This window comes from Myxocyprinus asiaticus, chromosome 16, assembly GCF_019703515.2.
Source record: "Myxocyprinus asiaticus isolate MX2 ecotype Aquarium Trade chromosome 16, UBuf_Myxa_2, whole genome shotgun sequence".
Classification (NCBI taxonomy): domain Eukaryota; kingdom Metazoa; phylum Chordata; class Actinopteri; order Cypriniformes; family Catostomidae; genus Myxocyprinus; species Myxocyprinus asiaticus.
The window spans coordinates 30,573,491-30,599,260 of NC_059359.1; positions in this window are offsets into that span (position 1 = coordinate 30,573,491).

Consider the following 25,770-nt stretch of genomic DNA (forward strand, 5'->3'; position numbering starts at 1 on the left):
GATCTTTAAAAATATCCTTTTGTGTTCTGCAGAAGAAAGAAAGTCATGAGTTTGGAACGACATGAGGATAACCAAATGATGACAAAATTTTCATTTTTGGGTGAACTATTCCTTTAATTTATAGAAAGCTTTCTGCACATTTTCTGCAAACTATCTTTACATTTATTGCAAAAATCACTCCTAAAGGCTCATCCAAATGGGGAATAAATGGATGCTTTCAATTAAAGTCAAAACCAACAAGTTACATCATGGTGCTCAGTCTACAAACCAAAGCATTGTCTTAGGCAGATTCTAATCTGATTGGAAGTGTCCGGACTTCCTTTCAGTGAACAGAGTCCCATCACAGGTAGATCAAGTAAGAATAGATCCAGATGTGACAGTAACCTCAGCAGCTGGAGTTGCTCCACTTCATCTCGCTTGAGGGATCAGGCACACACTAGGGTGAAATGAGGGCAATCACAAGTTATTGGCAGTATACTGAAATTGATTCCATGTTTGGAGAGAGGAAACAGTAAAAAAAAAAGAAAAAAGAAAGTTATAGCCATTAAGGGACACAGAGGTTGCAGAAAGGGTTTTTGAGAGCTCATTTTGACAGTTTATTTGAAACATTTTTGTGCAATTCATCTTTTCAATAGTTGCTACATGTTTGTGATAAATATTCACGTCAGCTCAAAATTTGGCAGATGTAACTGCAAGTGATTCATGTGTCTCAATTTGATTGTATTCCTAAACTGCAGTAATGTTGACATGATAAACCCAGAGGCTGAAAGTTAGTACTATGTAAATTCTATTCAAGTTGGTCCCCACCTCATTCTTCTTGGGTGTTGCTGCTGAGTTGTGGTTGAAGTAAACAGGAAGAGAGGTCGATAGAGAAGCACTGGCCTTATTATCAGTGGGTGTCAATGTTGGTAGAACTGGGGCGCCAGGTGACAGGTGACAAACAATTAGAATGTGGACCATCCAACAAGAACCCAAGTGATGTCACTCAAACAGAGGATTTGTCAAAAGTGTATGTACAGCTGTGCTAAAGATCACTGCAAATTTACCATAAGTTTACAAAGTGTTTGAAGAGGCAAACAGAGCATATCAAGAGATAATAACTAGGGCTGTCGATTTAATGCATTAATTTAGTGCGATTAATTATATTAAAAATAATGTGTTCGAAAAATGTATGCAATTAATCATGTCCCGGAACTGTAATGAGGAAGATTCTTGAGCAATTCAAGCTAGAAGTTACACCTGTAGCGAAACTTAGCGAAACTTCACGCAATGCGCAGCTTATACACAGAACAAACCAACCCTTCAGCAGACAACAAAACACGAGGATGTGTTCTTGCATTCAAAACATAGCTTTATGGAGCACAAATCCGAATTTAGGGATCTCAAGATTTTCTAAGTATTAAACTACGTTTAACTTGGCACAGCGACCTAAAAGTGATATGTTTATGAGGCTACGCAACCAATGTGAGACACTCCAAAAGCATTCGTCTGATGCAGGTGTACATTGATGCGTCCTTAGACAAGCCCTCATAATAAATCTTGTACTGATTGACAAATTCAATTGCAAAATGGATTGCTGTGAACTGTAGGCCAATGATTGGCTTAATAAACAATACACTGGATTCTAAAGCCACTTTTTTTTATTTTATTTTATTTTATTTGCTTAACTCCTCTGCCACAATAATGTAATGCATTTTAATTATCTGAATACTATTTTATATATACAGCTCTGGAAAACATAAAGAGACACTGCAAAATTATCCGTTTCTCTGGATTTACCATTTATAGGTATGTGTTTGAGTAAAATGAACATTTTTGTTTTATTCTATAAAGTACTGACAACATTTCTCCTAAATTCCAAATAAAAATATTGTCATTTAGAGCATTTTTTGCAGAAAATGACAACTGGTCAAAATAACAAAAAAGATGCAGTGTTTTCAGACCTCGAATAATGCAAAGAAAACACGTTCATATTCATTTTTAAACAACACAATACTAATGTTTTAACTTAGGAAGAGTTCAGAAATTAATATTTGGTGGAATAACCCTGATTTTCAATCACAATTTTCATGCATCTTGGCATGCTCTCTACCAGTCTTTCATAATGCTGTTGGGTGAATTTATGCCACTCCTGGCGCAAAAATTCAAGCAACTCGGCTTTGTTTGATGGCTTAACACATATTTCTATGTTTGTCTCGTAGAATGGACATAAAACAAGTTTAAGATACAGAAAATATATTATTTCTTAAATTAAATTTATGATGCACAACAGCACCATGTGGTGGGGCTTAGCCCCACTTGCCCCTAATGTAGAGACACAACTGAACAGGAGCCCCTCCAAATGACGTGGTTGCTTGAGCAAATATGTTTTTCATGTCCAAATTTGCTATTTATGACACTTTTAGTTAGGTTTAGGGTAGGGAGGTACATAAAATAGACATAAGACTGACATTATCTATAAATCAGAGTTTGAAAGAAGTCTGTATGATAAGTTGTTGGCTGAATCAATTGCATAAATTTGTAGAGAAGAAAAAGAGAAGGAATTTAAATATAGTGCTTGTAACACAGACTCCGGAGAACAGAGGTTAAGATCCATATGCGGTTTAATAGTAAATGTGCAACTCATAAACAGACAGGCAGGGTAAATCACCAATAATGGAACAGTGTAGGCAGATGAGAGATGAGTAAAAAACAGGCAATGGTCAGGGCAGGCAGCAAACAATCACAGTAAGAGTAAACAAGGCAGGCAGCAGAGTATCAAACAGTGGGAAACAGGCAGAAGTCGAACACAGGCAGGCAGTATAAACAGAGGTAAACACTCAGAAATGTTAGCAGGAGCAAAACAAGACTTTGAAATGATTACTATTTGAACAGTACTTAAATAGTCTATGAAACAGGGAACAGGTGTGAATGTAATCAGTCCAGGTTGGCATGCTGGGAAGTGTTGTTCGAGGTGCCCTCAGAACTCGGGTGAGAGGGACCTCTGGTGGTGAGCAGGAGGAGTCCTTGAGTTCATGACAGAGCCCCCCCCCCCCAAATGCGAGGAGGCATTCGAGCTCTCGAACTTGATAGGCCTCCTCGCCATCCACTATTATGGGCGGGGGGGTTTGGATCATTGATCTCCTCCTCCTCCCTCAGGCCACCAGAGAAACATGGAAGGTAGGAGAAACGTGGTAGTTAGAGGGCAGTTGAAGGCGATAAGACACCGGAGTAATTTGTCTAAGAACTTTGAAAGGACCCACATACCTGGGACTGAGTTTTTTGCAAGGCAGAAGGAGGTCACGTGTGGACAGCCAAACCCATTGGCTGGGAGTGTAGACAGGATTGGGGCGTCGATGACGATCGGCCTGTTCCTTCTGCCTCCTAACAGCTCTTTGGAGGTGGACATGAGCATGGTCCCACACCTCTTCGCTCCGCCGAAGCCAGTCATTGATGGCCAGTAGCTCTGTGGGTTCTCTAGACCAGGGGAACAGAGGGGGTTGAAATCCTAGCACACACTAAAAGGGGGTCATGCCCGTGGACAGCTGCTGAAGGGAGTTCTGGGCGTACTCGTCCCAAAGCAGATAACGGCTCCAGTCAGCCTGGTTCTGATGACAATACATTCTGAGAAAGTGCATGATCTCCTGGTTTAAGTGCTCGGTCTGGCCGTTTGATTGAGGATGGTAACCTGAAGTGAAACGATGTTGATGTTGAGTTGTTGAAAGAATGCCTTCCAGACCCGGGATGTAAACTGTGGACCCCTGTCAGAGACGATGTCTTCCGGTAGACCGTAAAAGCGAAACACCTGATGCATGAGATGTTCTGCAGTCTCGAAGGCTGTGGGGAGCTTAGGCAGAGGGATTCATCGACATTGATCAATGACAGTAAGAATGACGTTGTTACCTTGAGAGACAGGTAGATCAGTGATGAAGTCGATGGCGATGTGAGACAAAGGACAATGGGGAATAGGCAAAGGTTGGAGGAGTCCAGCAGGAAGTTACCTAGAGGATTTGTTTGCTGCACAGGTGGGACAGTTGTTGACGTAAGCAATGGTCTCCACCTGCATAGTATTCCACCAGAAACGGTTCCGAAGCAGTTGTAGTGTGGCTGCAATACCTGGGTGTCCGGAACTGGTGGTAGTATGGACCCACTGTAAGGTCTTTTACCGAAGGAATCGTGGAACTTTGGTTTTCTCAGGAGGGCAGTCAGGAGGAGACAGGTCCTGAATCTGAGCTTGGGCGATCTCAGTCATAATATCCCATTGAACCGGAGCCAAGATTAGAGATGTGGGGATGATGGGTTCAGATGTCTGGTTTTGAGTGTCAGACTCAAACAGACGAGAGAGAGCATCGGAATCTTTGGAACCTGGAAGATAGGTAATGTGAAACTGAATCGAGTAAAGAACAACACCCACCTAGCCTGCCTAGGATTCAGTCTTTTAGCAGAGCGTAAATATTCAAAGTTTCGATGGTATGTTAACACGCCCCCTCCAGCCAATGTCACCATTCCTCTAGCGCCACTTTCATAGCCAGCAATTCTCGGATGCCCACATCGTAGTTTTGCTCAGTAGGAGATAGCTTAATGGGAAAAATATGTGCAAGGGTAGAGTTTCGGGGGCGTTCCATGACATTGTGAAAGAATGGCTCCGATTCCCATGTTAGAGGCATCCACTTCAACCGTGAAAGGAGTTTTGGGGTCAGGATGGTGCAGGATGGTAGCGGAGGTGAAGCGAGACTTCAGGTTCTTGAAGGCTTGGAGGGTCGTTGCAGACCAACACAGTTTGGAGCCCCCTCCCCTTAACATGAACATCAGCGGAGCAGCGACTGAACTGAAATTTGGGATAAATAGCCTGTAGAAATTGGCGAATCCCAGGAAGCATTGCAACTCCTTCACAGAAGTAGGTTGAGGCCAGTTTAGTACTGCACGTACCTTGCTGTCATCCATGGTGACCCCTTCTGGGCTGATGACATAGCCAAGGAAAGACACAGAGGTCTGATGGAACTCACACTTCTCAGCTTTGGCGTAGAGTTGGTGGTGGATCAGACGCTGAAGGACTGCTCAAACATGGGTGATGTGTTCTTCCAGAGAGTTTGAATAAATGAGGATATCATCAATGTAGACAATAACCCACCAGTTAAGCATGTCTCTGAAGACATCATTAATGAATGACTGGAAGACTGAAGGACCGTTGGCCAATCTGAAAGGCATGACCAGATATTCGTAGTGGCCACTGCTGGTGGAGAATGCTGTCTTCCATTTGTCCCCCTCCCAGGTGCGTATGAGGTGGTATGCACTGTGAAGGTCGAGCTTGGTGAAGTATCGTGCGGTGCATAACTGTTCAAGTGCTGCTGGGACCAGAGGTAAAGGATAACGGAACTTTACCGTAATGTCGTTGAGAGCGTGGTAATCAATGCAAGGATGGAGCCTGTCATCCTTCTTGCCAATGAAGAAGAACCCAGCTGCCGTGGGTGAGGTGTATGGTTGGATGAAGCCCTTTGCCAGTTCTTCCTCAATGTAGTTTTTCATAGCCTCAGACTTGGGTTCAGACAAAAGAAAGATCCTACCTCAGGGTAATGTAGTGCCGGGCAACAGTTCAATAGCACAGTCACTGGAGCGGTGAGGAGGAAGTTGAGAGGCTTTGGCCTTACTAAAGGCTTCAACGAGGTCATCATCCTCAGAGGGTAGTTTGAGCACTGAAGAGGGAACCTCTGTGACAGTAGTGGATCCGATGGAAACAGGTGAAATGGGCTTTAGGCAGCTGGAGAAGCAAGTTGAGTCCTACCGGGAATCTGTCCTTCACGACAAGAGATTTGAGGATTGTGTTGTTGAAGCCACGGTAATCCAAGTATTACAGGGTTGTGAGGAGAATTAATGATATATAGGCATGTTCTTTCAGTGTGAATAGTGCCAACTTGGAGGGTGATGTCCATAGTGGTTAAGTGAACATGGCCAGTTCCCAGGCGGCATCCATCTAACGCTGCCACTGACAAAGGAGATTCACAGGGGATTAGTGGTATCTCGAACCTCTTGTCTAAGCCCTCATCAATAAAATTGCCTTGGGTGGTGATTATGTTCTGACAACCAGTTATAGTGACGGGTATTTTAATACAGGAAGAAGTGAAAAGAGGAGTCAAGACGTCACTCACCACCGGTTTAGATAATTGGACTGGCCCTAAGGGACAGGTTGCTCATAGATGTCCGGCCTGACCGCAGTATAAACACAGATGGAGCTTCATTCGGCATTCTCTTTCCTCCGACGTCAGATGAGCATGCCCAATCTGCATGGGTTCAGTACCACCAGTGCTGGATGTAGTCTGTGAGTGACAATAGAGAAGTGGACCAGTCTTTGAGAGCAGATGAGATTATCGAGGCGAATGGCTAGGTCGATAAACTGGCCCAGGGTTCTGCCTTCATCGTGGCATGCCAGCTCGGATTGCAGCTCCAGATTGAGTCCCCTTCTGAAAAGCAACTTGAGTGTGTCCTCTACCCATACAGTCTGAGCAGTCAGAGTGCGGAAGGTAAGCACATACTAAGCAGTGGCGTCCTTCCCCTGTTGGAGTGAGAGTAACAGCTCACCAGCGCTCTTTCCTCCCTCGGGATGTTTGAATACTTCTCGGAATTGCTGGAGAAAATCATCAAAGGTGGTGAACCTCGAACCCTCACAAGACCATATAGCGGTAGCCCAGTCCATAGCCCTTCCGGTTAATAAGGAGTAGACAAAATAGATGTGGCTGTCATCAGTGAGATATAGTGTGGATTGCTGCTTCACAAACATCGAACACCGCATCAAAAACACCTTGCACCTAGCTGATGTGCCATCAAACTTCTACGGAAAAGCAAGACATGGGTTGGCGGTGAAGGTGTTCGGAGAAGGAGGGTTATTCACCGGAGTGGGTTGAGATGCGTGTTGTGGTTGGTCCGATGCATGAATGCGGAGGTTTTGCAAGATCTTTACTAATTCCTCCATAGAAGCAGTCAGCCGGATGAATTTCCGTAGACAATTGCTGGAGCACCGCTGGATCTGTAGTTGGTGAAGTCTTCTGTAACACAGACTCCGGAGAACAGAGGTTAAGATCCATATGCGGTTTAATAGTAAATATGCAACTCATAAACAGACAGACAGGGTAAATCACCAGTAATGGAACAGCGTAGGCAGATGAAAGACGTAGTAATAAACAGGCAATGGTCAGGGCAGGCAGCAAACTATCACAGTAAGAGTCCAGGTAAACATTGGGTAAACAAGGCAGACAGCAGAGTATCAAACGGTGGGAAACAGGAAGAAGTCAAACACAGGCAGGTAGTATAAACAGAGGTAAACGCTCAGAAATGTTAGCAGAAGCAAAACAAGACTTCGCAATGATTACTGTTTGAACAGCGCTTAAATAGTCTATGAAATAGGGAACAGGTGTGAGTGTAATCAGTCCAGGTTGGCATGCTGGGAAGTGTAGTTCGAGGTGCCCTCAGAACTCGGGCGAGAGGGACCTCTGGTGGTGAGCAGGAGGAGTCCTTGAGTTCGTGACAGTGCTCACCTTGCAAGCACTGTAATAAGGCTGTCTGATCAAATGTATAATCTATAAGGCAGTTATAATGTGGTAGACTGTGACAGTGAGCTACAGTTATTATGCAAAAATTATTGGAAAATTCAGGCATACTTGTACAGTTTGACTCTACTGCCACTGAGGTTTGGATTACAAAGCTGGTGACAGATTTACTTACACTTGCATCAATATTTTATTACTTTTCTAGTAAACTGAGAAAATGTGGTTCCTGATTTGAAAGTCAACTGGATCCATTCATTCTCCACATATTCCAGGTGGTTTTGTGGAGCTTTTTTAATGACAGTTTCCGCTGTTTAACTAAAAGAAGAGAGCTAAACAAGTGACAAGTGTATTTAGTCCGACAAATGACCGCTTCCTTCCAAAAGGAATGCAAACATCACAACAAACTTGTTGCATACAATATTGAAAGAAAAAATTATCCATTCATGTTCTTATTTGACTGTGTTCATATGAAATATGAGCAAATTGTAAATAATATGGTAATGTTTAAATTAGTGGCCATATAACAGGGTAATTACAATATGTTCTTAATATGTAATTATTTTGTGTCAATGCTTATAAATGTGCATTGCTATTCTTATTGTTTTTTAGCAATTAATAATGCTTTCTAAGGATAAGTACTGATATTAGTATTGCTTATACTTGGGGTTGGGTTTAACAGCATTTGAGGTGTGTAACCTGGACACAATAATGTAAAATGTGTGCAATATTAAGAGCAAGAAGTGATGGTTTGGGTTATTTCAGCAAATTAGTGTACACTGATTACTATTTTCCACTGTGCTAGACGGCAAGGTTTATTAGGACCTTACTGCATTAAGGTGATATATTTATCACTCCCATGTGCTGAACCTCTGTACAAAGCTTCTGTTATCAGTGGCTGAAGGTCAGAGAGCCACTGCAGGAGACTGGCGGTCAGGTTCCCATGACGGTTATCTGCTGGAGTGGGCGACAGGAATGGCTGCTCACACAGATAACAAAGCAAAGACAGATAGAGCTTCGGCTGCATTTATAGCTTCTGCTATATTGCCTTAATAAACTACACCCAATTATCTGTCATTGTTTAAGTGTGTTGGAACAGAACAGAGCATTTAGTGGAAAGTGTGCTATTTGTGGATGTGTATTCCATGTGGGTCTTTTACCCAAAACATTGACTTGTCAGCACTGTGGCATGATGTTCTTTGAATAACTTAGCACAATTCTTACATTTTTAAAATACTTTTCTTTACAAAGGCTGTGAGATCATATATTACAACGATTAATGTCTCTATAGGATATTTAAATCCTTAATAATAGCCCCCTAAGTTTATGGCTGGTGACATAGATCATGTAAGAAGCTATTTCTGTTTAAGGGATTATGTAAAATAAGCAGTATAAAAGGAAATTGAGAGTTTGTTAAATGTAGCCTGGAAGCAGATTCATCCCAGATCTGTTTTATTGTTATATTTGGCATCTTTATCACATTAAACCTTCGCTTGATTACTTCATTTTGTATTTGATTTCCTTGATTTAATTTTTACACAATCTTTGACATTTCTTGGCGAGAACTTTAATGAGATGGTTCGGAAACCAATAGGTGTTAAAGAAATACCTTGAAACTGTCCAAGCTTCTGTTATTTGTTTCTTCTTCTTCACATCCAGCACTTGGGCAATAATGGCTAAACAAACCACAAAGTTTGCCACTATCTTGGAATGTCACTGTGTTCTTACTGTACTTTCTTATATCCTAAAATGACGTCCTGGGCTTTAATGGAAATATTTATTTAATTCAAGTTTTCAAGAATTAAAGAGGAACTCATCCTTCATTCTCTTATAATGTCTAATAAATGAGACATGGTTAAGGGTTTGTGAAATATACCTTACCTGCATTATTGAGACTTGGGAGTCTTTAAAGGAAGAAAAATATAATACATTGTTATCTAGTATTTATTTTGGCAATGTTTAACTCTGCGTTGGCCTCACATCCCATAAGATTTACAGTATATACTTTCCAATAAGGTGTGTAAGATTGAACTTCAACATTTACAGCAAACAGCCATTGTTCAAGCACATTAAAACAAGTCAAGCAAGAAAAGATATTGAAATGAGCTTGACTGGTTTAAAGTTCATAAAAGACCTGTTTGCAATTATGTGGTGGGTGTCTTGTTTATGGGTTAGATTTATGGCCCAAGTTGCAGTATCTTTTCTGGAGAGGAGCCTGTGACCTTTTATAACTGTTGTAACCCTCAGTAATCCAGTACTTTTCATAACCTGCTCCCCAATACCCCACAATATAGTGTAAAATTAGACTTGTATATAGTAGACTGTTTTTAGATGTTACACAAGATTGTTTCACTCTCATGCTCAAAAAAAAAAAAAAAAAAAGAGCAGTTAATTAAATATTTGATTTCTTGGCATAGTCTGGAGTTCTCTAGTTGTTCTCCTAGATATTTTTTATCTAATTTGTTTAGCAGCATCTGTTGTTTTATTCCAAGTAAGACTAGAATTAGCACACTAATACTTAAGGAATATTTAACATGGATTTTGATTGCAAACAATTGCATTAACAAATACAGTGGCAAGAAAAAGTATGTGAACCCTTTAGAATTACTTGCATTTATGTATAAATTTGTCTGGGTTGAACTTCATCTAAATTACAATAATGAGCAAAACACAATCTGTTTTAACTAATAACACAAATTATTGTATTGTTCTTGCACATATTGAATACATCATTCAAATGTAGGTTGGGAAACGTATGTGAACCCCTGGGTTAATGACATCAACAAAAGCAAATTAGAGTCAGGAGTTGGAAAACCTCACATCCATTTAAAGAAACGAGATTGGAGGTGTGGGTTAGAGCTACTTTGACTTATAAAAAGCACTCAAACATGCTGAGTTTGCTATTCACAAGTAGCATCTGCTGACGTGGACCATGCCTCGCAAAAAAGAGATCTCAGATCTACGATCAATAATTGTTGCTTTGCATGAAGCTGGGAAGGGTTACAAAGTTATCTAGAAGAGCTTAGATATTCATCTGTCCATAGTTAGACAAACTGTCTATAAATGGAGACAATTTAGCACTGTGGCTACTCTCCCTAGAAGTGGTCATCCAGCATACACCAATCAGCCACAACATTAAAACCACCTGCCTAATATCATGTAGGTCCCCCTCGTGCCGCCAAAACAGCTCTGACCTGTCAAGGCATGGACTCCACAAGACCTCTGAAGGTGTCCTGTGGTATCTGGCACTAAGACATTAGCAGCAGATCCTTCAAGTCCTGTAAGTTGCGAGATGGGACCACCATGGATCGGACTTGTTGGTCCAGCACATCCCATAGATGCTCAATCGGATTGAGATCTGGGGAATTCGGAGGCCAAGTCAACACCTTGAACTCTTTGTCATGTTCCTCAAACCATTCCTGAACAACTTTTGAAGTGTGGCAGGGTGCATTATCCTGCTGAAAGAGGCCACTGCCATCAGGGAATACCGTTGCCATGAAGGGGTGTACGTGGTCTGCAACAATCTTAAGGCAGGTGATACATGTCAAAGTAACATCCACATGAATGCCATGACCCAAGGTTTCCCAGCAGAACATTGCCCAGAGCATCACACTGCCTCTGCTGGCCTGCCTTCTTCCCATGGTGCATCCTGCTGCCATCTCTTCCCCAGGTAAACGATGCACACGCACCTGGCCATCCACATGATCTAAAAGAAAACGTGATTCATCAGACCAGGCCACCTTCTTCCATTGCTCCATGGTTGTAGTTGCTTTCAGTGGTGGACATGGGTTAGCATGGTCACTCTGACTGGTCTGTGGCTACGCACAGTTCTGACACCTTTCTATGATGGCCAGAATTACATTTTTCAGCAATTTGTGCTACAGTAGCTCTTCCGTGGGATCAGACCAGACGGGCTAGACTTCGCTCCCCACGCGCATCAGTGAACTTTGGGTGCCCCTGACCTTGTCGCCGGTTCACTAGTTGTCCTTCCTTTGACCACTTTTGGTAGGTACTAACCACTGCATAATGGGAACACTCCACAAGACCTGCCATTTTGGAGATGCTCTGACCAAATCGTCTAGCCATCACAATTTGGCATTTGTCAAAGTCGCTCAGATCCTTATGCTTGCCCATTTTTCCTGCTTCCAACAAATGAAATTCAAGAACTAACTGTTCACTTGCTGCCTCATATATCCCACCCCTTGACAGGTGCCATTGTAACAAGATAATAAATGTTGTTCACTTCACCTGTCAGTCGTTTTAATGTTGTGGCTGATCAGTGTAGATGACTGAATAAGGTAAAAAAGATCCCTAGAGTGACAGCTAAAGATTTGAAGGAATAATTGGAACTGTTTAACATCTCTGTTGTTGAGCCTACTATGCTGAAAACATTAAACCGGAATGGTGTCCATGACAGGACACCACGAAGGAAGCCGCTGCTTTCCAACAAAAACATTACTGCATGCCTGAAATTTGCGAAAGACCACCTTGTCACTCCACAATGCTACTGGGAAAATGTTTTATGGATGGATGAAACTAAGGTTGAATTGTTTGTGAAGAACATGCACTACACATGTCATAAAAAGGGCACTGCATACCAACATGAAAACATCATCCAAGCGGTGAAGTACGGTGAAGGGAGCATCATGATTTGGGGCTGCTTTGCTGCTTAGGGGCCTGGACCACTTGCCATTATCTAGGGAAAAATTAATTCCCAAGTTTATCAAGATATCCTACAGGATAATGTCAGGGTGGCTGTGCGCCAGCTGAAGCACAGTAGAAGTTGGATAATGCAGCAGGACAATGACCCTAAACATAACAAGTAAATCCACTACAGAATGGCTTTTCCACAGAACTGTGATTGTTTAATGGGATGTGTTCAAAAATGACATGAAAGATTAAAATTGTTTGTGTGTTGTTAGCTTAAGCACATCGTGTTTGTCTGTACTTGTAAGTTTGATAAAGATGAGATCACATTTTATGACCAATTAATGCAGAAAACCAACTAATTCCAAAGGGTTCTCATATTTTTCTTGCCACTGTATAACTTGCCTGCAATTCAGAACACCCCATTTCATATGTTCATGTGAAATTGGCTTTTATACACATTGTTAAATACTGAGGTCGCTTTCTGAGATAAAATAAGGTAAAAGCCATAACAGAGAGTCTTGAAGGTTATCGTCTCATGCATAACTGATTTCAGGCCATTTTGACTGCTCAATGGCCACAATAAATTTGAATATGACGTTTACATGTATTATTTTAACAATTAGTCTTTCTTGTGAACTGTATAGCACTGGGGCAAAGCAAAACTGCACAGATTTTGAGTTTAGGTAGTCTGGTTTGAAATTTACAACATCCATGACATCATTTGTGACCACCCCGTGGAGAAGTGTTTGACCTTCTAACTTTGGAGAAAGATGTATAAACTTTAAACATTAGAAAGTGGATTTATGTTTTTTCCTTTTCTTGTCACACTGGAAAAAGGAGAGAAGTCCTCTGTTTCCCCCCAAACCAGTCATGACCAATGATACAATAGAGTATATGATATGTGATTGCATGAACTTTGGTGAAAAGAAAAAAAACAGCTCATATGGCTGCAGCCCACTGATTGTGTAGCACTGTAAAATGCAGTGTACATAAAAACAAGTGCAGGTATCATAAGGGCCAGTAGCATGTTTTATTAAGGTGCTGATTTTAAGGGTAATTTTTTTTTTATATAGGCCTGTATAAAATATCAGTCTGAATAATCAGATAGTTTGTTACCTATAAAATCAAATCAATATCAACTTATATTTTATGCAATATGCAAATAATTATTCAAGCCAAGAACAGAATATAATGAAACACTGTACATCAATTGTTATAAATAAGGATTTTATTTTTAAACAATACATACATTTTTGTCACTTTCAGTGGCATTTTTTTTACCCTTACCCTGGTTGATTTTGGACCCTGATGTATACAAATTTAAAATTTCACAGATTTTTGAATATCTGTAGATAGACTTATGGCTGCTGCAGTGCAAAGAAGATGCTTTTTGTAGCTATTTACACCTAGTTCAAAAAGCCTCTGCCTTTTATTTCCGATACAAGTTCCACAATTGTGTGGAAAAACACCTTAAGACAGCACATGATAAAATGCTTCCATCGTTTTACACTTCTCCTGATAATTCAGTTTTCTCAGAACCAAATGCATGATGCATCCATCCTTTTGTGTCTCCTGATCATCCTGCTCTCTCATGCTCTGTTCCAGTGAAGCACCATATATCTGCCAATTTTCCTCAGAAGCACCACTGTTAGCGTGGGATGGATTTACAGCTTCCTAGTCAATGTCAACTCTCTATTTTCATCTGTTGGCTTTATGGCCTAAAACTCCATCCATACATCTCATAGGCTCACAGTGAAGTTATGACTTTTATTTGACCTTAAGTGTCCTCCTCCTACCCCAGAGACCTGTGTGTGGTCACAAATACACCCAGCCATATACCATATACCAAACCTCATTATCACAATATTTACATCTTAAATAAAAATAAAAAAACAGATGCTGAAATTTATGTGGACTGCCAACATCCCTCCCATATGGGCTTATTGAACATTTGATTTCAAAACCATGGGCGTTAATAAAGAGCATTTCCACTCCACTAGATGTGTAGAGATTTACTCACACTCAAAAGTATTAGTTAATTCAGGCTCTGACGTTGAGTGATGGTGCCTGGTGTTGTTACAATTTTTCCAAAAGTGTTCAGTGGGGTTCAGATCTGGCCAGTCAAGATCCTCCAAACTAGACTCAGTAAACCATTTCTTTGTGGAACTCACTTTGTGCAAAGGCTTATTTTCTGACAGCTCTCATTGACCATGAAAATATGAGCATGTAACTTGAGTTACATACATTATAGAGTCATTAGTTTAAAATCATATGGTATCTGACCTTTTACAGAGTATTTAGGGCAACTCAGTGACATACTTCAAACTTGTAACAACTTTTTTTATCAAAGTAATGTCATGCATAAAAGAAAAATGGACTTTGAAATCCCTTCAGACCCTCTCATTAGAAGGCTTACTCTGCGTCAGTGAACATTTATTATTGTGAAGATTTGATTGTGGTGTTCAGAAGTGAGTAATTAGTTCTGATTGGTGGTAAGATTGTGCAGACTTTACCTGTTATTTGGCATCTTTTGACATCAAATTAATGGTGCCTGGGATCAAGCTGATTATACAGCTCATGCCATGACAACAGAGGGAGGAGCAGCACAAGAACTGGTCATCATATGACATCAATAATAAGTCATGTACCACTGCTTTCCTAAAGGGTGAACTTTAAGGCATACAGTATGGATTGGGTGAACCAATAGGCCCTGTCACAAATATGCACTTCAAGTGCATTTGAGGTCTTATGGACTTGCAATGGCCTTTGTGTGTGTGCCTCTGTGAAGTCAACAAGACAGAATCATCAAATGTTGTGCAAATGTTTCAATGAAATAAAATAAACTGCAATAAATTAGAAAAATGCAAAAAAAGAAGCATTTTCAAGAGTGGACTCAAACTTTGAAACACACATGCACTGACTTGATTCAAGTACAAATATTTGTGGTGATGTGGGCTTGGCCGAGCGACGTCTATGGAGAGCGAGGCCGGGAGAGGAAGAACGGTAAGGATTGACACCTGTGGGAAATCACCTCTAACAGCTGTTTTGTGTTGCAGTGAGAGCTGGAGGGGGATAAAAGGGCAGTCCAAACCACCGGAGGAGAGAGAGAGATGCAAGCAGCAGTAGTCCTATGTGTGTGCATTTGTTGCTGAAAAGCAAACTATTTGTGTCACTGAAAAGTGTATGAATAAAAAGACTGACGTGGATTGTTTATCCAGCTCCCGCATCCTCCTTTTACAAGAAAGCTAGAGAATTATCACAGTGGTGGAAGAAAACACCGTCATGGAGTCCTCGCCGCTGACCAAAGTATTCAAGACCCTCGCCAACATCCAGCAAGCCCAATCAGTTTCTGCTTGAGCTGCATCTGGAACAGGAGCAGTGGTTCCAGGCGCTCTTCCAGGCTCAAGCAGAGGACCGGCATTCACTCAACAGCTCTGTGACACCTGCTGAAGTTGCCTGCTGGCGGAAGATCACGACGCCGAGGAGATACTCGATCTGGTAGTACTGGAGCAGTTCATCACACGGCTACTGAAAGGGACAGCAAAGTGGGTTCAGTGCCACTGACCGGCATTGCTGGATGGGGCAGTCCAGCTGGCTGAGGACCATATGGCAGCGTATTCGGGGGCCGGCGAGCCCTATTCTTCTCTCTCTCTCTCTCTCTCTCTCTCTCTCTCTCTCTCTCTCTCTCTCTCTCCTCCTGATCCTATTCCCTGGAAACATGGAATTCGGACCCCGACCCCAGTCCTGTGGGCCATGCAACCCATTGGTTTTCCCAAACCCTCTCCACTCTCCCCCACAGGCTGGTGAATCTGCTGCCACGGGTGTGGGCGTGAAGTCTGGGCCGGTCAGCTGGAGCTGCGGGGAACCTGGGCATTTCCAGGACTGATGCCCCACGATGGAGGTTGAGACATTGGTCTGGATCCCCGATGTGCCACAGGCCTCCCCCGAGCAGAAGCGTACCAGATACCTGTGATTATCTTTTTTTTTCTCCCCTTTTCTCCCCAATTTGGCATGCCTAATTCCCAATGCGCTCTTGGTCCTTGTGGTGGCGTAGTGACTCGCCTCAATCCGGGTGGCGGAGGACGAATCTCAGTTGCCTCCACATCTGAGACCGTCAATCTGCGCATCTTATCATGTGGCTTGTTGAGCACGTTACCGCGGAGATGTAGCGCGTGTGGAGGCTCACGCTATTCTCCGTGGCATCCACGCACAACTCACCACGCACCCCACCGAGAGCGAGAACCACATTATAGAGACCACGAGGAGGTTAACCAAACATGACTCTACCCACCCTAGCAACCGTGCCAATTGGTTGCTTAGGAAGCCTGACTGGAGTCACTCAGCACGCCCTGGATTCAAACTTGCGACTCCAGGTGTGGTAGTCAGCATCTTTACTTGCTGAGCTACCCCTGGATACCTGTGATTATTAAGGGGGGTACATACCAAGGCTTGGTGGATTTAGGTTGTAATTAAAACTCCATTCACCAAAGATTGGTTCAATCCGAGGCTTTGGATACAGGCCAGCAGGTGAAGGTTAGGTGTGTGCACAGGATATTCAAAATTACCCTTTAGTGACAGTTATTATTCAATTTCGGGGACAAAAGCATAGTGTTGAGGTTGTGGTTAGTCCCCGCCTCTCCATCCACTAATTTTAGGTACGAATTGGCCAGAATTCACAACTTTATTGAGGGGAATATGTGTGGATGGGTCCTGCAACAAAGTGCATGGTGTGTGATTTGCTGGCTGGGGAGGTGAGACCCTTTGGCATGCCTTTGATCAAGTGAAAGTAATTGATGGTCAACGCCTCAAGCCAGACATTGCACTTGTATATCCATATTTTTCAGTGATCAAGGATCAATTGTATTGAGTGACGAAGGACACTCAGACAAAGGAGCATACAACCCAGTTGTTAATACCGTGGACACATCAGGAAATGTTATTCTAGACAGCTCATTATAATCCGATGGTGGGTCACTTATGGCTGGAAAAGACACTGAACCGTCTAATGGCCTGTTTCTATTGGCCGGGCATTCGCAGGGGTGTTTGCAGGTGGTGTGCAGCATACCATGAATGTCAGCTGGTGAATCCGCCAGCCACACCAAGAGCACCATTGCGGCCACTTCTGTTGATCAAGGTCCCCATTGAAAGAATTGGTATGGACCTCGTCGGGCCATTAGAGCGGACGGCACGCAGGCTTCACTTTGTGTTGGTTCTGGTGGACTACACAGCGCGATATACGGAAGCAGTGCCTCTGCGCAACATTTCGGCGTGAAATGTTGCGGAGGCACTCTTCAGAATTATCTCCCGTGTGAAGATTCCGAAAGAAATCCTCACTGATCAGGGCACTATGTTCATGTCACGTATACTATGCGAACTGTATGAATTATTGGGGATTAAAATGATTCGGACCAGTGTTTACCACCCCCAAATGGATGGCTTGGTCGAACAATTTATTCAGACCCTAAAGAATATGATTCGTAAGTTTGTGCATGAAGACACTCAAAATTGGGACAAGTGGCTCAAGCTCCTATTATTTGCAGTTTGAGAGGTCCCGCAAGCCTCCACGGGGTTCTCACCATTTGAATTATTGTACGGGCGTCGGCCGCAATGCATGCTCGATGTCCTACAGGAAAATTGGGAGGAGGGACCTTCAAACAGCAAAAATAAAATTCAATATGTTCTTGACCTGAGAGCAAAACTCCACACACTGGGGCAATTAACACAGGAGAATTTGCTCCAGGCTCAAGAACGTCAAAGGCGGCTGTATAATGGGGAACTCAACTACGGGAATTTACACCGGGAGATAAAGTCCTTGTATTGCTCCCCACATCGAGCTCTAAATTACTCGCCAAGTGGCAACAACCCCTTTGAGGTCACACGGTGAGTTGGGGAAATTGATTTTGAGGTGAAACGAACAGATAGAGGTGAAATGCATCAGATTTACCACCTCAACCTCCTAAAACTGTGGAGAGAGGCAGTCCCTGTGACTTTAGCAATGGTGGTTCTGGAGAGGGAAGAGCTCGGACCGGAGGTGTACTTAAAAGCCACCGATCGAGTCACCCTGGTCACTTGTGGAGACCAGCTCTCACCCTCCCAAGTCACAAAGGTTGCCAAGTTGCAAGGAGAATTCTCTGACATGTTCTCACCTCTTCCCAGTCATATGAATCTCATAGAGCACCATATCGAAATGACCCCAGGGGTAGTGGTTTGTAGTCGTCCCTACAGATTACCTGAGCACAAAAAAGAAGTGGTTCGGGAAGAATTAAAGGCCATGCTGGATATGGGGGTAATAGAAGAATCCCACACTGACTGGGCCAGCCTGGTGATTTTGGTTCCTAAGAGCAAAGGTTCTGTGTGGATTATAGAAAAGTCAATAAGGTGTCTAAATCTGATGCCTCAGATTGAGGAGTTGCTCGATCATTTAAGTGCGGCTCGCTTTTATTCGACACTGGATTTAATGAAGGGATATTGAAAGATCCCCTTAACTCCCATGTTCTGTGAAAAGACGAAATTTTCCACACCGTTCGGATTACACCAACAAAAAACAATTTGTCTATAGAGGAAAGTACTGGCATTTTCACTTTATGCACCTGACTGTTGCACTCTATAATATTTTCGCCGGTTTACCAAAGAATTCCATCAAACACATACAAAGGTTCAGAATACGGCAGCTCGAATTCTGACTCATACTAGATTGAGGAGTCACATCATACAGCCCTCAAATCACTTTACTGGCTACCAGTGTTTGATAGAAGTCATTTCAAGATCATCTTAATCATTCAGAATTGTCTTCATGGTGTTGCCCCTATAATACATCAGCAATATGATTACGAAATACACTCAACTTAGATCACTCAAATCATCCAACTGTAACTTGCTGGTGACTCCTAAAACCCAGCTTAAAAGTGGCAGTAGTGCCTTTAGTCACTATGGCTCTATGGAAACTCTCTCCCTGACAGCCTAAGCAGTTGATTTATTTAGCACTTTTAAAAATGTATTTGAAAGCACACATGTAAATTAGGGTTTTTCTTCAAACAATTTAATTCCATTCTCTCTTTAACAGTTTTTTTTTTTCTCATTTCTGGGTTCACAATGCGAGTGAATGGGTACCAAATTTTTGAAGCTCCAAAAAACACATAAATGCAGTGTAAAAGTAATCTATATGACTCCAGTGGTTAAATCTGTAAGTGATTTGATAGGTCTGGGTGAGAAACAGATCAATATTTAAGTCCATTTTTACTATAAATTTTCCTCTTTGTTCAGTAGGTGGCGATATGCACGAAGAATGCGAATTGCCAAAAACAAAAGAAGAAGAATGTAAAAGTGGAGATTGATCATAAAAAGGACTTAAATATTGATCTGTTTCTCACCCACACTTTTCAGATAGCTTCAGAAGACATGAATTTAACCACTGGAGTCATATGGATTACTTTTATGCTGCCTTTATATACGCTGCTTTTTGGAGCTTCAAAAATTTGGTACCCATTTACTTGTATTGTGAGGACCTACAGAAATGAGAAACATTGAGATTTTTATTTATTTCTTTATTTATTCATGCAAAATCTGCTAAAGTATCAGTTTCTCAAGGTCTGAGGGGGGCTGAAGGTTGAGCTATACGCTATGGTCTTTAATTGATCTTTTTCTAACATTACCAGACAATCTACCCCACAAATTTCTTTCTTGTTTAAGGAAATCTTTGAACCTTTATCCTTCTTCATCCATGCTTGTGTATATTAATGGATTATGTAGCGAGCAATGTACAGATACCCCGGGGATCTCTGTGTGAGACTGGAGTTGGCTAATTTCCTGCAGAAAGAAGTCTTTACCAGGCCATACACTGCAGGAGAGAGTATGTACACCATATTTCTGGAAGGGTTCACAAAGATATATAACAGTTTTATGTCCTGGGATGACTTGCAGATTCTCTCAAAGTTTAAAGACTTTTTTTTTTTTCAGCTAAAATTTTGACAGTTCGATTTGTTTGTTATTGGTAGTCAAAAACATGAGGACTCAAATGAAATTTGTTTTAAGGTTTGGGGTATCGCAAATATTGTTTAGATTGTATTGCATTGTATTATATTGCATTTATCAATATTTACTGAGATATTGCCACTTGCCTGTCAAAGAATCAGTGAGTACATCCATATGAACACAATTAAGTCACTGCAGATGATCCAGAATGCAGTAGCGCATCTGATCTTCAATCAGCAAAAAAGGGCTCATGTCACCCCACTCTTGATTTCACTCCACTGGCTACCTGTAGTTGCCCGCATCAAATTCAAGGCTTTAACTGTGGCTTTTAGGACAGCCAATGGAACCGCACCCTCTTACTTAAAATCACTTCTTCAGGTCTATGCTCCATCTCGCTCTCTGCGGTCTATGAACGAGCAATGCCTGGTGGTCCCATCACAAAGAGGCTCAGTCTATTTCACGATTGTTCACTTTCTCTGCTCTTCTGTGGTGGAATGAACTTCCAACCTCCACAAGATCTGCTGTTACCTTCTCAACATTCAAGAACCAGTTGAAAACACATCCGCAAGCACTTAACCAATCCACATTAATTGCACTTACTACTGCACTTAACCTGCACTTAATGTACAGGGGGGGAAAAAGAAACAAAATCCTTGTCTGTCTCTTTCTTCTGTGCTAGCATCTTTACTACTCCAGCCACTGTGAGAAATTGGCATTCTTATACTGCAAATGTTGTTAAACTTTGTATAAGAAATTGCTTGCTATGTGTCACATTTGTAAGTCGCTTTAGATAAAAACATCTGCTAAATGACTAAATGTAAATGTATGTAAATGCCCCCCAAAAGTCCAACTCAACTTTTAAGTTTATAATTACTTGTACTAAATGAAAATGTTAAACTGACATCCTAAAAGGCAAATAAGTAATTCTTGGCAGGCTCTTCTTGCTGTAGATTGTGAGTTCCTCTTCCTTGATTACAAGCCAGTTGCCCAAGAGAATCATCAAACCCAGCAATTGATGATCAACTGAATAACACCCACTGGTCATATCCAGTCCTCCACTTCAATTCTCTTTAGCTTAGTTTACCTTTTATGTGCCAGATCTAAGTAACACTGTCTTGAGATGTTTTTGGACACAATCTTTGGCAAGTTTGATTGCAAGCTATTTATTTCCCCTTTTTTAAATTTCTGCAATAGACCATAACCATTTCTAGCAATGACAGATACAGAAAATAACCTTAAAAAAGCTGGTGCATTTTCACATGAGCATGAGCATAGACTGCTTGTCAAAAGACCCCAAGCTTTGGAAGATAGGTGTGTTGCAAAAGCTAACAAAGTTAAATAAAAACACATGTGCATATTAATCTTCCTTTAGTCCACCTCCAAACTCTGGCAGTTATAGGTTTAGGTTTGAACAGGATTCAGAAGCTGAAGAGATGGTGTCCATACTCCTTTACTCTGATTTTCTGTTAACAAGACAAAAAAATGCAGAGGACTTTTGAGAACACCTGTGTCGTCTTTTAAAGTCTACCAGCATGTGTCCCCCAGCATTGCTGGCACCCTCATTGCCATAAGTTAAACCTAATGTGGTTTTATCTGCAGCCATAAAACAAAAACAGGGTCATGTTGTGATAGTGGCATATGGAGATGGAAAGGCCATAGAGGGGACACCCATTCATCAGTTTTTCCACCTTTACCAAGACTGCTCCATGTGGGTCTAACCGGATGACCCTTAGCTTAGCTGGACCCTGTTTACTGCACCCCTGGGACTGAGACTGTTTTTAGGTTAATGTTATTAGTCATCTATTAGTCACCTTCCACTTACCAGAAATACTACAGGAATGCTCCTAACCTGATCAAGCTGTTTTGCATTAGTATTATCCTAATTTCAATAAAGATGTTATTGAAGGACTATCTGCCATATTTAATTAAAGAAGAATTAATTAGATTTCTTTTTTAGACTGGTTCAATTTTCCCCCAACTATGTTATCGGTTTATTCTTGTAAGATTTCCCTACTAAAATAACATTTCTGAAGGATGTGCAGAATTCAGGGACAGTAGGTCAAAAGTTCTTCAGCTGAAATTTGTCTGTACTTACGGAAATTCTAATCACTGCCCCCAGTGGTCAAAGCTGTAAGTGTTGTTGAATGTAAGGGCACATGTGAGCTCCAGTTTTAGGGTGAAATGCCCACAGAGTGGCACCAAAAGCGAGTTGTTATTAGTTGTAAATGATGCAATTTATTAATCATATGACCTAACCCAAACCCCAACCATCAGTGGATAAAAAAATTAATTTTAAAGTAAAAATGCAACATCCTCATCATTTATTTTATGTACGCGATTACTTCCTGGTTTCATGTGACCAGAACCCGTGTCTCTGAGGCTGCTTGCACAACTAGCTATCAGTAGTGCCACAAGAATTTTGAATTGATGAAAATATCTCTGATGCAAGATGATTCTTCACAGTAACTCAGTACAATGAGGTCCATGTCAGGGTACCAGGACATTCGATAGCAACATGTTGAGTTCATGGTTATTATGTTGTACTAAGGCTATGAAAAGGCAAAGGTGCATAAAGACTGTGCAGAGTAAGTGATCTTCAAAACTGTTTTCTACATTAATTAGTCGTCGTGTCAGAAATTCATGCGACTTTCTTGCAAGAATGTCAGAAAAACAGCAAAGATTCACTGGCTATTCTTGTCACAAGTTTGTCAAAAAGCATACTTTAAACTACACTAAAATGTGGCAAATATGGTGTTGCCAATGGTAACTTTGCTGTGGGAGAAAGACTGTAACGCCTATGTCAGTTCTGCTTTGACTGAAGCCATTGTGATAACTGTAAAACTGCTAAGATGATGAAGTCTAGCCAACACACTGTCTCTGTCTCTTATTAACAACTTAAGTTATAAGCTATTGTGACAGGACTGTAGTGACATATAATTCAGACTAGTGGCCTACATATAATAAAATCGATGCTCCACCCGTTCACCCCAATAGCAATGACAGAACGTGTTGTTCTTGCCAGTACCAACAAATACTATGATCACTGTTGCACTGTTGTGAAGGAGGCTTGGTTGAAATCCAAACAGGGTGCTCCCTAACTGTCCATATTCATCTCTACAAAAACCTTGTTCAGTTAGAATGGAATAGCAGAAAAGGGAACACCAAAACAGGGCTTTTTGAAGCATTTTTAATATTCTATATTATAATACAGTGGCAAGAAAAAGTATGTGAACCCTTTGGAATTAGCTGGTTTTCTGCATTAATTTGTCACAAATATGATCTATTCTTTATCAAATTCACAAGCATAGACAAACACAATGTGCTTAAGCTAACAACACACAAACAATTATAATCTTTAATTTCTTTATTGAACACATCCCATTAAACATTTACAGTGCTGTGGAAAAAGGAAGTAAACCCTTGGATTTATATTAATAACTGGTTGATCCTCCTTTGGAAGCAATAACCTCAACCAAGCGTTTCCGGTAGCTGCGGATTAGACCTGCACAACATTCAGAAGGAATTTTGGACCATTCCTCCTTAAAGAACTGTTTCAGCTCAGCCATATTCTTAGGATGTCTGGTGTGAACGGCTCTCTTAAGGTCATTTCACAACATCTCTATTGGGTTAATGTCTGGGCTCTGACTGGGCCAATCCAAAAGGTGGATTTTATTTTTCTGAAGCCATTCTGTAGTTGATTTACTTCGATGTTTAGGGTCATTGTCATGCTGCATCACCCAACTTCTACTGTGCTTCAGATGGCGCACAGTCACCCTGACATTATCCTGTAGGATATCTTGATAAGCTTGGGAATTATTTTGTCCCTTGATGATGGCAAACGGTCCAAGCCCCGAAGCAGCAAAGCAGCCCCAAATCATGATGCTCCCTCCACTGTACTTTACTGTTAGGATGATGTTTACATGTTGGTATGCAGTGCCCTTTTACGCCATACATAGTGCTGTGTGTTCTTCCCAAAAAAATCAACCTTAGTTTCATCAGTCCACAAAACATTTTCCCAGTGGCGTTGTGGAGTGTCAAGATGGTCTTTGGCAAACTTCAAGCAGGCAGCAATGTTTTGTTGGAAAGCAGCGGCTTCCTTTGTGGTGTCCTGCCATGGACACCATGCCTGTTTAATGTTTCCATATAGAAAACTCATGAACAGAGACGTTAATCAGTTCTAATGGTGCCTTCAAGTCTAGTTGTTTTTTTTTTTGTTTGTTTTTTTACCACACTGAGCATTCTGTGGTGTGCCCTTTGAGTCATCTTGGCTGGATGGCCATTTCTGGGGAGAGTAGCCACAGTAATAAATCATCTCCATTTATAGACAATTTGTCCAACTGTGGACAGATGAATATCTAAGCTTTTTAGATAACTTTGTAACTTTCCAGCAACAATTCTTGATTGTAGGTCTTCTGAGATTTTTGTGAGGCATGGTCCACGTCAGCAGATGCTTCTTGTGAATAGAAAACTCAAAATGTTTGAGTGCTTTTTATAAATCAAAGTAGCTCTAACCCACACCTCCAATCTCGTTTCATTAATTGGATGCCAGATTTGCCAACTCCTCATTCTAATTAGATTTTGTTGATGTCATTAGCCTAGGGCTACACATACTTTATCCAACCTACAATGTGAATGTTTGTATGATGTATTCAATATGTACAAGAACAATACAATAATTTGTGTGTTATTAGTTAATACAGATTCTGCTTGTTCATTATTGTAACTTAGATGAAGCTCAAACCAGATTTTAAGACAAATTTATACATAAATGCAAGTAATTCCAAAGGGTTCACATAATTTTTCTTTCCATTGTATGTGATTTATATCAGGTCTATGTCAGATATATGCCTCTAATATTCTCCATTTTATAGTGCAGACCATATCATATATGGCTTCACACATTGGAGAGATCATGTCTTCCTGAAATGAAAAGCCTTAGGATGCACGCAACCAACCTTTTACAGTATACTCTGTGTGAGGTCAGATCTTTTATATCAGTGGTTCTCAACCTTTTTGACTCAAAAGCTCCCCATTGGCCAAGCCAGTACATGAAGGCCACTGATGTAGGTAAAGGAAGATATTTCCTCTGGTTCTTCTGCTGTAATGATGCAGCCTGAAATCAGGAAAATGGCGTGGCAACATTTTTGCAAATGGACATGGTTCATTTCATGTATTGCAGCAGTTTCAATGTAAAAAGTGATGCTAAAAGCAAGTTAAATGTTCTCAGAAAAAGATTATGCTTTTAAGGTTAATACTCTGTGAAGTTTTAAATGAAGAAAACTTACCTCCCTAACCAACACCTTTCACTGAAACCTAACCCTAACCTAAAAAGCAAATTTGAGATGATAGAACATTAACTTTAAAACCCTCATATGTTTTTTGTAGTTTTACATAAACAAAATCATTAGTATCATAAAGCAAATGTGAGATAAAACAAAACTGAACTCTCTACCCTAAACCCAAAACTTAAACCTAATCGATAGTGTCATAAAAGCAAATGTGAGATGAAAAACGCAATAGCAGAAGCATCCACATAATTTCATAGCTCTTCTATGACACTTTCGGCTTAAGTGTTGACTCGCATGTTTTGCTGGAATTGAACCCCAGAAAACTGCAGCGATATTTAGAATGA